Source organism: Lemur catta, chromosome 20 (genome assembly GCF_020740605.2).
Source record: "Lemur catta isolate mLemCat1 chromosome 20, mLemCat1.pri, whole genome shotgun sequence".
NCBI classification, from domain to species: Eukaryota; Metazoa; Chordata; class Mammalia; order Primates; family Lemuridae; genus Lemur; species Lemur catta.
This window is the reverse complement of record NC_059147.1, coordinates 29,310,042-29,327,940: the sequence shown is the minus strand read 5'-3', so window position 1 is coordinate 29,327,940 and position 17,899 is coordinate 29,310,042. Positions and strand designations below refer to the sequence as shown.

General features: G+C 43.5%; 1 protein-coding gene across 8 annotated transcripts in view; it reads right to left on the bottom strand.

The window, feature by feature from the left end:
- The window catches only part of CNOT1 (CCR4-NOT transcription complex subunit 1), an 80,028-nt gene extending 66,213 nt beyond the window's left edge, over positions 1 to 13,815 (bottom strand). For all 8 annotated transcript variants that reach the window (XM_045533255.1, XM_045533259.1, XM_045533257.1 and 5 more), the window contains exon 1: positions 13,665 to 13,815. The gene's annotated coding sequence lies outside the window, so the exon portion shown is untranslated. The remainder of the gene's footprint in view (positions 1 to 13,664) is intronic.
- Between the last annotated feature and the right edge of the window lie 4,084 nt (positions 13,816 to 17,899).

Below are 17,899 nucleotides of genomic sequence, written 5' to 3'. Positions count from 1 at the left end.
GAGCTCAGGAGTTCGAGATCAGCCTGAGCAAGAGCGAGACCCCGTCTCTACTAAAAATAGAAAGAAATTATATGGACAGCTAAAAATATATATGGAAAAATCAGCCGGGCATGGTGGCGCATGCCTGTAGACCCAGCTACTCGGGAGGCTGAGGCAGGAGGATCACTTGTGCCCAGGAGTTTGAGGTTGCTGTGAGCTAGGCTAACGCCACGGGCACTCTAGCCTGGGCAACAGAGCGAGATTCTGACTCAAAAAATAAAAAGATAAAAAAGAAAAAAAAGAAAGGGCCTGGAAAGAGTCCTGAAGAAGCTTAGCATTTGTAAGGATAGGAGAAAAAAATGGACCCACAAAGGAAAATGAAGAGTGGCAAAGGAGGTAGGAAGAAACTTAAAAGTGCATAATATCAGAAATCAAAGTCTTCTGCATAGTGGTAATAAACAAAACTAAGGAAGGGATAGCATCCCTAGGGAATCCAAGGACAAATCTTTGGGAAATGTTTACTGTGGTAAGCAGCCTAATATTGAAACTGTTACATACTCCCCTCCCCTTAAGAGTAGGCTAGACCTTCAGCACGGCTTCTAAAGCAGAGAAAAGAAAGTCAATTCCAAGATTAAATCACAAAAAGACTTGTATTTTTTAACGGTCATTTTTAATTTACTTTTTTTTTGAGACAGAGTCTCACTCTGTTACCCAGGGTAGAGTGCAGTGGCATCATCACAGCTTACTGCAACCTAAAACTCCTGGGCTCAAGCGATCTTCCTTCCTCAGCCTCCCAAGTAACTGTGACTACAGGCACTTGCCACCATGCCCAACTAATTTTCCCTATTTTTTGATACAGATAGGGTCTTGCTCTTGCTCAAGCTGATCTCAGTGGACCCTTGCTCAGGCTGACCTCAAGAGATCCTCCCGCCTTGGCCTCCCAGAGTGCTAGGATTATAAGCATGAGCCACTACGCCCATGACTTCTGTCTTGTTCACCTCAGAACCTGTGGTCTGGGGAAGGAAGCTGTCATGTTGTGAAAAACACTAGGGAGAGGGTACAAGTGGCAAGGAACTCCCAACCAACAGACACCAAGGATTTGAAACCAGTCAACTGCCATGTGAATGAGCTAGGAAAATCTCCCTGCTCCATAGCCTAGAGGTGACTGCAGCCAGTCAATATCTTAATTGCTGCTTTTTGAGTTACAATGAGTCAGAAGCACCTAGCCAAGCAGTGCCTGCCTCTTAAGGAACAAAGGACAAAAAAGTTTTAAACAGCTAAATGTGGTGGTAATTTGTTATGCAGCAATCAATAATTAATATATCCATATACTACTGGAAACCATGGGGAAGAGATTTTAAAAGGAAAATAAGTTGGCAGTGTATTAATAAATGAGGGTCAAAAAAGTAACAATTTTTTTTTTTTTGTCTTTGAGACAGGGTCTTGCTCTGTCACCCAGGCAGGGTTGCAGTGGAGGACCATAGCTCATTGAAGCCTCGAACTCCTGGGCTCTCAAGCAATCCTTCTACCTCAGCCTTCCAAGTAGCTGGCTACAAGCACACATCACCATGTCTGGCTAAATTTTCTTATTTTTTGTAGAAATAGGATCTATGTTGCCCAGGTTGGTCTTGAATTTCTGGCCTCAAGAGATCTTCCCGCCTCAGCCTCCCAAAGTGCTGGAATTACAAACCTGAGCTGCAGAGCCTGGCAAAAATTATTACAATATCATTGGAATCAGCAATTGGTAGATCACTGATTACTGTCAAGAGAAGAAAGTTGGTGATCACTTGGCAGCACGACAAGTCTCCATAAAGAGGGTAAAAGAATCAGGAGTAAGTCAGTCAGGCCTACCTCAAGCCTGAGCCCCACTAATGCCTCCCAAAGCACTTCAGATCATCTACAGGCTGGTCTGCCCCCATCACTTCAGTATGCATATGGCATTATAAAGTTTAATCACACTGTTCACTATTGTTTCATGTGTATTACCAGGGACACACCTCAGCTTTCTTTCATATCTTTTTCACCATCACTCCCAACTAACCATCTGTGAGGACAGTGAACATTTTCCAGAACCTTTGTACGTCCAATAAGGGTATGTGTGTGTGTGTATGTGTTTGAGACAGAGTCTCACTCTGTTGCCCGGCCTAGAATGCCATCGAGTCAGCCTGACTCACAGCAACCTCAAATTCCTGGGCTCAAGCCACCCTCCTGCCTCAGCCTCCTGGGTAGCTGCGACTACACATGTGCACCACCATGCCCAGCTCATTTTTAGTAGAGACAGGGTCTCACTCTTGCTCAGGCTGGTCTTGAACTCCTGAACTGGACCTCAAGCAATCCTCCAGCCTCGGCCTCCCAAAGTGCTAGGATTATAAGCCTGAGCCACTACACCCCAGCCCCAACAGATATATTCAATTTCTAGATCCCTAAAATAAAGTTTGACTAGGCTTTTTTTTTTAAGGCAAACAAAATGTAGGCAATGTTTTTGAAATTTCCTCCACCTTCACCACCCATCAGAGATAGTGGTGATAATTTTCCATAATCTCATCTCAGCTTGGTTTGTCTTTAATCATGATAGCATTGCTATTTTATATAACACAAGTTTATCTGGCAGCATTTGTTTTTCTGACATGATACATCCCAATTTGAGATGTTAAAATGTGGAAAGTTTCTTTTAGAATCAGCGAAATATGATATTCCTTTTCCCTATGTAGTTTTCTATCACATGTGCTACTGTAAAATTAATTTTAAGTGATTTGTGACTTACACCAAGAATAATTTAATCTAAACTAAATAGAATAATCCTGACAAGAAATCTGAACCTCAAGAAGGCATTTACTGGAATAAACTGGAGAGCAATACTGTCTCCAACAGGATTTTAAAATGCGTAGGGGTGGGAGAGCTACTGGCCTTTTTGTAAGAATTAGGGATGTAATTAAACATCTTGCAAAGAAGACAATACAGGTTGAGCATCCCAAATCTGAAAATCCAAAATATAGAACTTTTTGCCAACATAACACTCAAAGGAAATGTTCACTGGAGCATTTGAATTTTGGATTCTCAACAAGTATAACCCAAATATTCCAAAATCTAAAATCCAAAACACTTCTGGTCTCAAGCAATTCAGATAAGGAATAGTCAACCTACACCACCAAAGAACTGTCCTGCTCACACGTCACTAGTGCCCTTGTTGAGAAAATGGCTTATGCACCTTCTGTAGGGTGGGCCCTGGAGGTAAACACCTCAAAACTGACTTTCCACAAAATTAACACAAAGCCAAACAATACTTAAATCCACCAGACAAGAAATGTTATATGGCTTATGTGAAGTGGCTAGCACAACTTATCAGAGTGTTTATACATAACTGTTATGTGTATTAACTCAGTCAAATACTTGTTGAGTACTTACTATGAGCCAGGTTTTTGGGGTATTTTTTTGGTAACACACGAGGTCTATGTCACCTAGGCTAGAATGCAGTGGCTATTCACAAGCTCAACTATAGCACAATACAGCCTTCAATTCCTGGGCTCATGCAATCCTCCTCCCACCTCAGCCTCCAGAATAGCTGGGACTACAGGCTCACACTCCCACTCCCACTGTGTGCCAGGTATTTCATATAACACCAGTGTAAACAGACATACGTCCCTCTTTTCCCACTGGGGGTGAGAAACAGTAACCATTAGAAATTATGTAGCATGTTAGGAAGTGCTAAGCACTAAGGAAAAAGAAAAACAGCAAAGTAAAAGTGAACTAAGGAAGAGAGGGGTTGCAATTTTAAGTAGGGTGGTCAAAGGGCATTTTATTGAGAAAACAGTATTTGAGTAGACTTGGAAGGAACAGAGGGATTTAGCTATGCACACATCTGGGAAAAGAATGTTCCGGGCAGAGAGGCTGGTCAGTACAAAGGCTTCCTCAAAGAGTGCCCACCTGGCATGCATGAAGAAAAGCAAAGAGGCCAGTATAACTGCGGTAAATTTAGTGGAGGAAGAGAGTAAAAACACAAGTTGAGAGGAGAGGGAAATATGTGAGGAGGAGAAGGAAATATGTGAGGAGGTATAGCACAGGGCCAGATCCTGCAGGTAACAAAAGGACTTTCTTTAGCTTTTACTGAAAGAAACGTAGAGCAAAAGGTTGCAAACAGGATGACATGGTATGACTTTTAAAATATAAGAATCAGACTGGGCACGGTGGCCCATGCCTGTGATCCCAGCTACTAAGAAGGCTGAGGTAGGAGGACCTCTTGAGCCCAGAAGTTCCAGCCTGGGCGACACAGCAAGACCCTGTTTCCATAAAAAATTAAAAGAATCACTCTAAACCAGTCACGATGTCGACCACCTGTATCCCAGCTACTCAGGTATCTAAGGCAGAAGGATCGCTTGAACCCAGGAGTCCAAGGCTGTAGTGCGTGCTATGATCACCTTTGCGGCCTCCAGTCTAGGCAAGACAGCAAGACAGCAAGACCTCGCCTCTTAAAAAAAAAAAAAAAAAAAATCACTACATGAATTAAGAATAAACTGTGGGCCGGGCACAGCGGCTCACGCCTGTAATCCTAGCACTCTGGGAAGCTGAGGCGGGCGGATCATTTGAGCTCAGGAGTTCGAGACCAGCCTGAGCAAGAGCGAGACCCTGTCTCTACCAAAAATAGAAAGAAATTATATGGACAACTAAAAAAATATATATATAAAGTTAGCCGGGTATGGTGGCGCATGCCTGTAGACCCAGCTACTCGGGAGGCTGAGGCAGAAGGATCACTTGAGCCCAGGAGTTTAAGGTTGCTGTGAGCTAGGCTGACGCCACAGCACTCACTCTAGCCTGGGCAACAGAATGAGACTCTGTCTCAAAAAAAAAAAAAGAATAAGCTATGGAGGAGCAAGGGTAGAAGCAGGGTATATCACAGTATATAAGAGAGAATTATTAGTCACTAAAACTCATGAAAGAACTCTACAAAGCTGTACACAAATACTGCGAAACTGTTTAGTATACTAAGTTATATACAATGCCAATGCTTTTTGGTTGCCAAAAATAACTAAAAACGCAAAATCAAATACTTCCAAGTAATATATGCATTTTACCTTTGTAACGTCCTCAACTTCTTTAACCTTTGGTATGTTAGCCTGTTTCAAAAGACAATTCTCAAAATATCCATGGCATAATAGGTGTACACATGATACACTTACCTCTCCACTACTCAAACTAAAGAGCAAAAATACAAATGTAAATAATCCATACTATGGGCATCCAAAACTTTTGTATAATTAGTCTCAGAAATGCCTAGTATAAAAAGTTTTTTTAGAACCCAGTTGGCAAGGGATAAGGAAATATTCACAGGCACAAAGGCTGATAGGTAGACTGCAATCTCAACTCCTGGGTTCAAAGCAATCCTCCTGTCTCAGCCTCACAAGTAGGTGGGACTACAGGAGTCCACACCACCCCAGCTAATTTTTCTATTTTTAGTAGAGATGGGTCTCACTCTTGCTCAGGCTGGTCTAGAGCTCATGAACTCAAGCAATCCTCCTGCCTCAGCCTCCCAGAGTGCTTGGATTACAGGTGTAAGCCATCATGCCAGCATTCAATAACTTTTAACATTTAATAGCCTTATGTGGATATCTTAAAAATTTTACAAGAATTAATCCAACTCAGACATCAGCTTAGCTCAAAATATTTAACTATTAGCAAACAAATTTCTTATTTTTAAAAACTGAGAAAGTGAAGAGAGAGCCAGAATGCACACTTACTTTAAAGTCAGAAAGGAAGCAAGTTCCTGATCTAGAATCAACTGACTATTCATAAGTGTCTTCCCAGTAGCATTTCAAAATTTAAAAGCTATGAAATATATAATATACTTAAGACCATTAAAAGATAACAGACTATATCTTTCTTGAAGCTACTTTATTTTAAAACTACAACTACACCAAGAAAAACCTTACTCAAGTATCTGTCAGAATTCAGTTTACAGAGCTAAAAAACTTTTCAAAACTTCAATTTTAAAAAAACTTCACCTTTAAGAAGTCTCAGCGAACTTCAAGTTTATTATTACACTGAAGTTAAGTAATTACACTAACTATAACAGAAAATACCATCTTTTTGTCACACTAGGTTTTACATTTTCATACTGAAGAGATAAGCACCTCAAATCTTGGCAGGCAAGGTATAATCCCAGCACTTTTGGGATTACAGCTGTGAGAAGGATTGCTTCAGACCAGGAGTTGGAAACCAGCCTGGGCAACTCAGTAGAACCCTGTCTCTGCAAAAAATTTAAAAATGAGCCAGGCACAGTGGCATGCACCTGTAGTCCCAGCTCCTCAAGAGGTTGAAGCAGGATTCCTTGAGCCCACGAGTTTGAGGTTACAGAGACCTATGAGCAGGCCACTGCACTCCAGTCTGGGTGACAGTGTGACCCTGACTCAAAAAAAAAAAAAAAAAAAAGCCTCAAGACTTCTGTCTTGTCCTCCAAAAAACTGCTGGGAAAAAAACCTGTATTTGGGCCAGGGGCAGTGGCTCATGCCTGTAATCCTAGCACTCTGGGAGGCCGAGGCAGGAGGATCTCTCGAGGTCAGGAGTTCGAGATTATTCTCACATTTCTGATAAAATGATCAAATTCATAGATCATACTTTTCCTTGCTTTGAACTCCAGTAGCGTTACTTACTCATTCAAGTAGTATGGAAAGACAGAATGGCTAGAGTAGGAAAACCTAGTCTGACCCTAAACTAAGGAAGTAAATCAGCTCACTTTCCTAGGCTTCAATTTCCCAAAAGGCTATCGTTAATTCTCCACAACTAACTTTCAAAGTTTAACCATCTAAAATAAGTCAACAGGCCGGGCACTGGCTCACACCTGTAATTCTAGCACTCTGGGAGGCCCAGGAGGGAGGGTCGTTTGAGCTGAGGAGTCTGAGACCAGCCTGAGCAAGAGCGAGACCTTCCTCTACTAAAAACAGAAATATTAGCTGGCCGTGGTGGCACGCACCTGGTAGTCCCAGCCACTTGGGAGGCTGAGGCAGGAGGATCGCTTGAGCCCAGGAGTTTGAAGTTGCTGTGAGCTAGGCTGACGCCACGGCACTCTAGCCTGGGCAACAGAGTGAGACTCTGTCTCCAAAAATAAATAAATAAATAGATAAAATTTTAAAAAATTAAAGACGTCAACAGAATTATATGCACATAGCACCAAAAAACAGTCTGTGCCCTCAAAAAACAAAACCCAAAGAACATTCCTTTCCAAGAATGCCAGGTTCTGTGAGTCTACTAACAAATGAAGCATTGTTCAATTACAATTTAGGGCAGCTGTATACATGCTTGGGGGAAAGGAAGACTCCTTACCCACTATAAACAGAAACTCACAAGGCAATATAAGGTGCAGTTAAGTGAAACTAGCCAAGGAGGATGGCAAGAAATCAATTTTTGCTTAAGGAAATTAGGGAAGAGATTTATAGACAGTACATTTGAGTTTGGACTGGAATGACAGAGAAATAAAGTTTTGGTAGACAGAGGCAATGATGTATTTGTGGACCACTACTTAGCAGTCTTTTGACTATACAAGACAGTAATAGGCAGGGTGTGGTGGCTAACGCCTGTAATCCTAGCACTCTGGGAGGCCGAGGCAGGTGGATTGCTCGAGGTCAGGAGTTCGAGACCAGCCTGAGCAAGAGCGAGACCCCCGTCTCTACTAAAAATAGAAATAAATTATCTGGCCCACTAAAATATATATATAGAAAAAATTAGCCAGGCATGGTGGCGCATGCCTGTAGTCCCAGCTACTCGGGAGGCTGTGGCAGTAGGATCGCCTAAGCCCAGGAGTTTGAGGTTGCTGTGAGCGAGGCTGACGCCACAGCACTCACTCTAGCCTGGGCAACAAAGTGAGACTCTGTCTCAAAAAAAAAAAAGACAGTAATGTACCACCACAGGCAGGAATGGATCAACACTTTTAGCTCCAGATGAAAGTATCAGAAGGACTTTTGAACAGAGAACAGGTACTTCCAAAGTAATGATCTAGGAAGCATTTTGGCAGAAATGTAAAGAATTAACTATACTCATAGAATCTTTTACAATTAGCATGCATTCACATATCATTCATGTGATAAACTCATTAGCCAAATGATGGGGAAAAGATAAGGGAGATTTGTTAGAAAGTTACTGCAAAAAAGTCAAAGAGTTTAAAAGTAGACAAAGGGATAATTATTATGTTGGCAAAAACTAGGTGCTATAATTTGTTCAAACCCACAGAAAATACAACACCAAGAGTGAACCCTAATGCCATCTAAGGACTTTGGGTAATAATGTGTAAATGTAGGTTCATTAATAGTAACAAATGTACCACTCTGGTGGGGGACGTTGATAATGGGGGAGGTGAAGCATGTGTACGGGTAGGAGATATATGGGAAATCTCTGTACCTTGTGTTCAATTTTGAGGTGAACCTAAAATTGCTCTAAAAAATAAAATTTTAAAAAACCTAGAAGCTATAAATCTAACGATGACATTCAAATTAATTATGTCAAAGAGAAAATGCTGAGTTCTTAATATGACACTTTAAGAACATTAAGATGGTATCTTTCAAAATACATGCTTTCATCCTACTTTATATCTCAAAGAATTAGCTCAACATTATTGTGGTATTAAAAAATATATATTTAGTCTTCGTCCCATTTCCTGGCACACAACTCCTAAAATCCTGGGAATAAGTGTCTTTTTTTTTTTTTTTTTTTTTTTGAGACAGAGTCTCACTCTGTTGTCCAGGCTAGAGTGCTATGGTGTCAGCCTAGCTCACAGCAACCTCAAACTCAGCCTCCCAAGTAGCTGGGACTACAAGCCTGCACCACCACACCGGGCTAATTTCTTTCTATTTTTAGTGGGGGGGGGGGGTCTCCAACTCCTAACCTCAAAATCCTCCTGCCTAGGCCTCCCAAAGTGCTAGGATTATCAGCAAGAGCCAGCACCCAGCCCAGCGTAACTGTCTTTTTGTATGGTAATAAGTTGACTGATGGCTTGGCAGCTCCGAGATAGCTTCTGGATGGGTGCTGGTCACCTGTAAAGACCAAGGCAGGATTAGAGGATTGAAACTTTCAGCCCCATCCCCCAACCTCTGGGGAGGGGAGAGGGACTAAAGGTTAAGTTGACTACCATGGCCATGTAATAAGGACTCCATAAAAACCCATAAAGAACTGAATTCATGCTGGGCCTGGTGTTTCACTCCTGTAATCCTAGCACTCTGGGAGGCCAAGGCAGGAGGATCACTTGAGGTCAGGAGTTCAAGGCCAGCCTGAGCAAGCCCCTGTCTCTACAAAATATAGAAAAATTAGCCAGGTGCTGGTGGCCCCCGCACCTGTAGTCCTAGCTACTCAGGAAGCTGAGGCAGGAGGATCGCTTGAACCCAAGAGTTTGAGGTTGCAGTGAGCTATGATCACGCCACTGTACTCTAGCCCAGGCGAGAAAGGGAGACTCTGTCTCAAAAAAAAAAAAAAAAAAAAAAGAACTGGCTTCAGGGAGCTGAGGCATGGCACAGCCTGGGGAGGACACAGAAGCTCTGGGGAAGGCAAGGAAGTTCCATGCCACTTCCCCCATAGCTCACTCTATGCATAATACACCTCCTCCTATGTACCTCTTTATTTGTATCCTTCGTGTTTCTCTTGAGTTCTGTGAGCAGGTCTAGCAAATTAACTGAACTCAAGAATGGGAACCCTGATTTACAGCTTGATAGTCAGCATAAGTAAAACAACCTGGGGCTTGAGACTGGCATGGGGGGCAGCATTGTGCAACTGAGCCCTTAACCTGGGATCTGACACTATCTCCAAGTAGATAATGTCAGAATTGAACTGAATTGAATTAGAGGATACCCATCTAGTGTCCACTCCACAAGTGCTTGCTTGATGTGTAAGGGAAAGAAAACCTACATATTTGAGGTCAGAAGCATGTTTAGGGTACAGTGGAAGAAACTGAGTTTATTACTATATTCTCAGAACTACCAAAAAATTCTGCAGTTTAACATCTCATTCAACATTTCAGGCAAGTCCTTCTAACAACTGTAACAAAATTAACACATTTATCCTGAGGTTTATGCTGAGCTTTCCATAATTAAAAACAGAAATGTATGTCCTAGGCTGGGTGCGGTGGCTCACGCCTGTAATCCTAGCACTCTGGGAGGCCGAGGCGGGTGGATCGTTTGAGCTCAGGAGTTCGAGACCAGCCTGAGCAAGAGTGAGACCCCGTCTCTACTAAAAATAGAAAGAAATTAGCTAGACAACTAAAAATATATAGAAAAAATTAGCTGGGCATGGTAGCACATGCCTGTAGTCCCAGCTACTCAGGAGGCTGAGGCAAGAGGATCGCTTGAGCCCAGGAGTTTAAGCTTGCTGTGAGGTAGGCTGATGCCATGGCGCTCTAGCCAGGGCAACTGAGTGAGATTCTGTCTCCAAAAATAAATAAATGTACATCCTAAATCTACACTCTGCATTCCTAAAGGCTGCATTCCCTTCAAATCTCCACACAGGCTTCAGGCTTCAGATTAGGTCTACACCTCTAAGTAGTACCTTCTCAAACAATGCTTTTTAAGGAACAATGTTTCATTTGCTTTGCTACATTCTTGCAAATTTGAGTGAAAATTACATTAAAAAAGTATTGTATACATAGGGTGCAAAAGGTTTTGAGCCCGTTTTAGCTTTGCAACATGCTTCTCAAAAACTGTGGGCAAACAGAAAAGGAATTCCTTCATACATAAAATTTTAAAATAAGACTTGATGAGATGCCATTCTGAAATTCCCCAACAGAAAGTTTAGTTTGGTCAGAGGATTGTTTAATAAGTGCTTCAGCTAACATAGTTGCATGACCTGAAACTTAGTCTTGTTCTTTTATAAAAAAAAATATTAAGTTTATAAAATACAGCATTTCAAAATACTAGACTACTATTTTTATTAACTCAATAAGCATAACAAACATTTTATAAAAAATTAAAGTCTTAAAATATGAGAGCATTCAATCAGAATTATTGGGAACAAGCTGGGTGAGGTGGCTCACGTCTATAATCCTAACACTTCCCAGGCCAAGGTGGGAGGATCACTTGAAGCCAGGAGTTCAAGACCAGCCTAAGCGAGACCCCCATCCCTACAAAAACAGAAAAATTAGCCAGTTGTGGTGTGCACCTGTAGTCCAGGCTACTGGGGAGGCTGAGGCAGGAGGACTGCTTGAGCCCAGGGGTGTGAGGTTTCAGAGAGCTATGATAATGCAACTGCACTTTAGCCTGGGAGACAGAGCTGGACACTGTCTCAAAAAAAAAAAAAAAATATTAGGAACAAATAAATTCTTTTCTGTGGTATTGAGATTTGTTGTTACATCATAGAGTGAGGTAATCAAGTTCATAAATTTAAGTCGGTTAAAAAGAAAGCTTCTCATAACTAGATCAGAATACAAAAACATACCTTAGAAAAAGTAACATGCAAGGATAATTTGAGATTAGGCTATAAAACATGTTTTGAAGGAGATAGCAGGCATTTCCTTTTCTGTTTTGTTTTTTTCTTTTTCTTTTCTTTTTGACAAAGAGTCTGGCTCTGTTGCCCGGGCTAGAGTGCCATGGTGTGAGCCTAACTCACAGCAACCTCCAACTCCCGGGCTCAAGCAATCCTACTGCCTCGGCCTCCTGAGTAGCTGGGACTACAGGCATGCGCCACCATGCTCGGATAATTTCTTTCTATTTTTCAGTAGAGATAGGGTCTCGATCTTGCTCAGGCTGGTCTTGAACTCCTGATCTCGAGTGATCCTCCCGCCTCGGCCTCCTTTTCTGTTTTGACATCGTTTCTTTTTTTTTTCAATGTCTTAACTCCAAATAAGGATGTCACAGTACTTGGCTTGACAAGACCTACATTAAAGAGACCAGGATTTAAACCCCCAGTAGAAAATTCAGAGACTGGAAAAAAAGAAAACCAAGCCAGGGATCCATTCAAGTGAGTTAGGAACTAACAAGAGCATATTTCCATTCTGTTCCACCCGAATGCCACAAAACCCTGCCTTAAAACTTCAAAGATCACAATCTTAGGTAAGAAAAGGAAATACTTTCTGTTATAAATGGTTAAGTCTTTGTGCCTCAATTCTAGACTTAAGTTTCCACTAATAGACTTGGGACCCACACTTGTTGAAAAGGGACCAACTCTCCAAACAAGTTTTATCATCATGCCATCATTTCAGTCACAACACAGCCAGCCGCCCAAAACTTCATGTATCATCAACCTTAGACAAGGTAACAATTTGCAGTGTCCCAAAACATAACTATTTAAACTGTTACCATATATCTTATTAATAGCTAAAATACTGTGCTGCCAATCTTTCAAAGGGTAGGAATGCCAACCTGAACAACAGATCACTAAAGTGTTGAACCCAAGTACCTCTACAAAAACAAATTTGTTCTTAATCTGTTTAACTTACTTCCTAATATTTTACTTGCCCTCCCCCATTTTTCCCTCCATGTATCCTCTATTCCTATCAAAGGACTGTCAGGAGGAAAATGTTCAGAATTTTTTCGAAATAAGTATATTTACTCGATTATTGAGTTAAAAACAAAAACTAAAAAACACCCAAGTGGTCACAGACGATCGAATGGTAGAGAAATAGGCAAGGAGATTAAGTATTGTTACTCAGTTTTCAGGAAAAAAAGTAACTTTAATTGATTAGAGTCCTAAGAAATGTGACATTTGTTTGGGTGACTTCGGGGGGAAAAGCGTACGTGTCATGAAGTTTATTTCACATACAACACATGCAAACGCACAGGTATCAAGTATTTTCTTTTTTAACCTACAAAGCTCAGTCCTCGTGGGGACAGTATCTGTGAGCATGGTTGGGTGAATTCTGCAGAGTGTGGTACAGAAAAAGCACATTATTTGTGTGTTTGGCCTTAAGTAACCTCTACAAGACCCGCAGCAGCAACTCCCACCAGCCTTAAGCCCCGCAAGCGCTCAGCTCTGTAGCGGGGACACTTCCCCTGGGTGAGCAAAAGCGCCACTACTGCAGACAGCGGACAGGGTGGGTGGGGGCCGACTTCGGAGAAAGTGTGAGCGCCCGGGCGCGCGAGTGGAACAAAACCTGTGGCAAGGAGCAATAAGGAAGTGTCCGCTCCCGCCCGCCTTTCCCACTGGCGGACACCCGAAACAAGGAGGGGGTTTGACATCGTGCTGGAGGAGGAGAGCGGGGAGAGAGCGGCAGCTCCGGGTACACCGAAAAGAATTAGGAATCTGCAACAACTCCAAACAGAGTTCCCCGGCCCGAGGAGCTAGGCCTCGGGAGCCGATGGCCAGCGCACCCACCAGGGAGCACGGAGAGAAAGGAACAGTTGAAGAGCCCGTGGGGTCTGAGAAAGGTGCAGCCCGCGCCAAGCAAGACTCAGCGGCCCGAACTGCCGCCACCGCCGCCCTCGGAGCCTCCAGGCCCCGGTCGGGGGCCACCCAGGGTCTTGCCCCGCGCTCTGCCCTCCACTTCCTGGAGGCTTCGCGCCGGCCTCTTCTTTTCAAAGCGCGAAGCCTCCGCAAGCGTGGGGAGACAGTCGGCCCTCTCCCGCCTCGCCCAACTTCCCCGTCCCGGCTGCCCCTCGCTCCCCGCAGCTCCGGGAGCTTCCAGTGGCCCCAAGTCCACCCTCGGTCCTCCTCCCACCGGCACTCGTGTTCTCAAGCTGACACGCCAGCCTAACCCAGCCCCTGACCCCAGCCCACCTCACCTTAGGTGGCTCCGGCGGCGTTGGACACAGGAAACTCCTGGGTCCCCGACTCCGGCTCTCGACCCCCTCTTCGGTTAACTCCGCTTGTTTCTCTACAAAATGGCGCCGGAGGTCGCGCGCTCACGTCGCGGCCTTTCCCCTCCCCGTTCCCATTTCATCATTCGCTGCCCGCCCGAGGAGGGATGGCTCCAGCACCAGCCAATGACCGCGCCCCTCTCGTGGCTCCCGCCCAATCACCGACAGGTGCCCGCGGATTTAAACCAATCACACACTATCACTTGCAGAAGTCGAGGAAGAAACCAGGCTCCTGCTAGCAACTACCAATCCAGACTCCTATTTCGCGGGCTTGGGCCAATTGCCGCTCACCAGCCCCTGGGGACTGGAGTCCGAGACCTCGCGCCTGCGCTCGAGGAGAGGGCCAATGGGGAGACACTGCTAACTTCGACTGGAGTTTCATGGACTTCCCACTTGCCCTCGAGGTCTTCGACCGACGGGGACCTGGCGTTGCCTCTGAGAAACAATAAATAATGGAGGGGGTCCGTGCCTCCTCGCCACCCTGCGCGGGAACTACTTTGAGTTACAGTGAAGCAGCCTTCCTCCACTTTCCTTCCTCTTTCGAAATGTCACGGGCCAGTAGACTGCGGGGGTTCCCAACCGAAACATTCCCCTCCCCTTGTGTCCCTTTGGCGGGGAACACCAGCCAGCAAGCAAGCCAGCCAGGCTGTGACTAGAATTGGGGCGCTGTGCATCCTGGGATATGTAGTCGCGCCCCCGCCCCATTCCGGTCGCAGAACTTACACGTTTCCTTCTGTCACTGGCTGAGCCTTTGGAGGAGCGGTGCGTCCCCGAGAGCGCAGTCTCCCAGCCTCCTGCCTGGTCCTAGCTTCCTTCGTCTTCGGTCCAGGGAACTTTCTCTTCTACTTGTGCCTAGGAAAGAAGGGAGGCCTTACAGAGAGGTCTGGAACTCCAGTTCTCTTCCTGGCCTCATGTAAGGGAGAATACGCATGCCCTTTACTCCGGAGAGAAAAACCAGAGAGACGTCTTTTGCTGTGATTTGGCTGTTATATATAGTATTAATAGTTTGTAAGATTTTATGGTCACCTGTTCCCAAAGGAGCCTGGGTAGCTCTTCTACCGTTTGAAAAAAACCTATCCCCCTCCTCACCCATGTCCTCAGGCTAGGCTGAGTAGCTTGTGGCCTGGCCATCTGTCTCATACCACCTTTTGTGCCTAAAATACTTTTTTAAAAATTGTGGTTAAAAAAACATGAAATTTACCATCTTATCCATTTTAAGTGGACAGTATAGTAGTCTTAATTATATGCCATATTGTTGTGTAACAGATCTTTAGAACTTTTTCATCTTGCAAAACTGAACCGATACCCATAGTTGTTTAACACCTCTCATTTCCCTCTCCCCTAAACCCCAGACAACCACCGTTCTTCTTTCTGTTTCTAAGAGCTTGACTTATTTCTTTTCTTTCTTTCTTTAGAGACATGGTCTCACTGTGTTGCCCAGGCTGGTCTCAAACAATCCTGTGAACTCAGCTTTCCAAAGTGCTGGCATTATAAGCATGAGGCACCGTGCCCACCTGAGTTTGACTACTTTAGGTATCTCCTATAAGAGGAATTATGCAGCATCTGTCTTTTTGTGACTGGCTTATGTCACTGAGCCTGATGTCCTAAAAATACTTTTCCACACCTGCCTTGCCTTGGTTACAGGCCAGGTCTTTCAGCAAACATTTACTGAGTGCCTTGTGTTTCCAAGCAACTATGTCCGAGCCAGAGACCCCATATACAGACACGGTTCACTTCAGTCTCATTCATAGCTTTATTCCCAGCGTCTAGCACAGTGCCTGGCACGTGGTAGGCATGTGAGCAATTAAATGTTGAAAACAGAGGAAAGGGGCTGGGCACAATGCCTCACGCCTGTAATCCTAGCACTCTGGGAGGCTGAGGCGGGAGGATCTCTTGAGGTCAGGAGTTCTAGACCAGCCTGAGCAAGAGCGAGACCCTGTCTCTACTAACAATAGAAAAAAATTAGCTGGGCATGGTGGCACATGCCTGTAGTCCCAGCTACTTGGGAGGCTGAGGCAGGAGAATCGCTTGAGGCCGGGAGTTTGAGGTTGCTGTGAGCTAGGGTGATGCCAGGACACTCTAGTCTGGGCAACAGAGGGAGACTTTGTCTCAAGAAAGAAAGGGAAAGAAGGAAGGAAGGAAGGAAGGAAGGAAGGAAGGAAGGAAGGAAGGAAGGAAGGAAGGAAGGAAGGAGGGTGGGTGGGAGGGAGGAAAGACGGAAGGAAGGAAGGAAGGAAGGAAGGAAGGAAGGAAGGAAGGAAGGAAGGAAGGAGAGAGTAGGAAACGGAGAGATTGACTTACAACATTGTAATCATAGTGGTAAAAGGCCCCATAAACAGATCAAGGATGAGGAATAAGGCCCTTCCCTGCACTGTTGCTAGTAAAAATTGCTAAAACCTCTATGGATAGAAGCATTTTAGCTGAGTTTTTCAAAACTGAAAATGCACAAACCCACTGACCCAGTAATTCCTTATCTAAGAATTTATTCCACAGATGAACACTGCAAATGTGTACCAAGATGAGTGTATATGGATATTCAATGAAGCATTGTTTCTGGGGACCCAAAAGATTGGAATAGGGAACTGGCTCAATAAATGTATGGTACTGCTATATAAGGAATACTATGAAATTTTTTAAAAGAATGAGGTAAATCTATATATACTGATAAGAAATGGTTCCAAAGTTTATTGTTAAATAAAAAAGTGCACCAGACTTCACCACTGCACAATATATCCATGTAACAAATCTGCATTGTACTCCCTAAATCTATCAAAATAAAAAAAATTTAAATTAAAAAATGTTAAAAGTTCTTAAAAAGCTAGGTACAGAATAGGAAAAAAAGATAGTATAATCAGTATGTTGCCATTTGTGTGAAAGAAAGTAACTATATTTACATATAACTAAATGCACTAAAAAATTTGGAAAGATACACCGCTCCCCCCAGTTGACACCAATGTTTCTCCCTGGGGAGATGAGTGGGAGTGAGGAAGGGTAATGGAAACTTTTGCTTTTTACTATTTGAACTTTTTACAAAGTGGATATATTCCTGTTTTATTTGCATAATTTAAAATATTTTTTTTTAAAAAGAAACAGAAAGTGATACCCATAGAAGTCAAATGTCTAAGGGGAACTCTGTAATTCTGTAACTAGTTCTGGTCTCAAGCATAGATCTCTTAAAATAAAGATAAGGTGAAATAAAGGTAAGTTGCCTTTCCCCACTTCAGCCTGTCTTTGCTACTTTAAACTGACGCTGCTCCAGGAAATCCTTGTGTCCACAGCCAGCCCTTGCCCTGGATCTACACCAACACCACTCTTTGAATTTAAGGTGTCAGGGGGACTCAGCCAAGTACTACAATATTTGTGCAATAGCCTAGAGATCAAAGTCCTCCTACTGTGTGTCAGAATTCTGGGTGGCTTCTATCCTAATAAAAAGCTGAGGCTGGACACACACCTATAATCCCAGCACTTTGGGAGACCAAGGCAGGAGGATCACTTGAGCCCAGGAGTTTGAGGTTGTAGTTAGCTATGATCGCATCCCTGCACTACTCCAGCCTGGGCAACAGACACTGTCTCGTAAAAAAAAAAAAAAAAGAAAAGAAAGCTAAGAGACTCACAAAATATTTACAAACTGGAAGGGGCATTGGAGATCACCTGGTACACCTTTTCATTTTACTGCAAGACATAATTGGAAATCACACCCAGACAAACTATTTTACTAGAGACCTTCACAAAGGATTCATTGAATCACCTGATAAGTCAGCAATTATGTGTGTTGGGGTTCAAATGTACTATATTTAGAAACAAGATATTTCAGCCAGCTGTTAATTACTCACCTGGCCTCTTTCCTCAGCCTTCTTCCAGTCCTTCACTCCCCTATTAATTGTGCATCTCAGGCTCTGAAAGAATTTAACAAAACTCTTTGTTTCCCAAAATAGCCCAGAGATGGAAATGTAAATGCTGGGAAACAAAAGCCTTATTGAATTGGGTTAAGGAAGGAGGAGAAAAAATACCTAGAAGACAAAGAACTTTGAGGCTTTAAGATCTGTGCAAACTATGTTATAAAATGTTTGGAGGTGCTTGGAAGAAAGGTGAGCAAAAGTAGGAGGCCTTATTATTCCATATTCCTGGTCTTCAGTCCCATTTTTCAGGTGAGTCAGTAA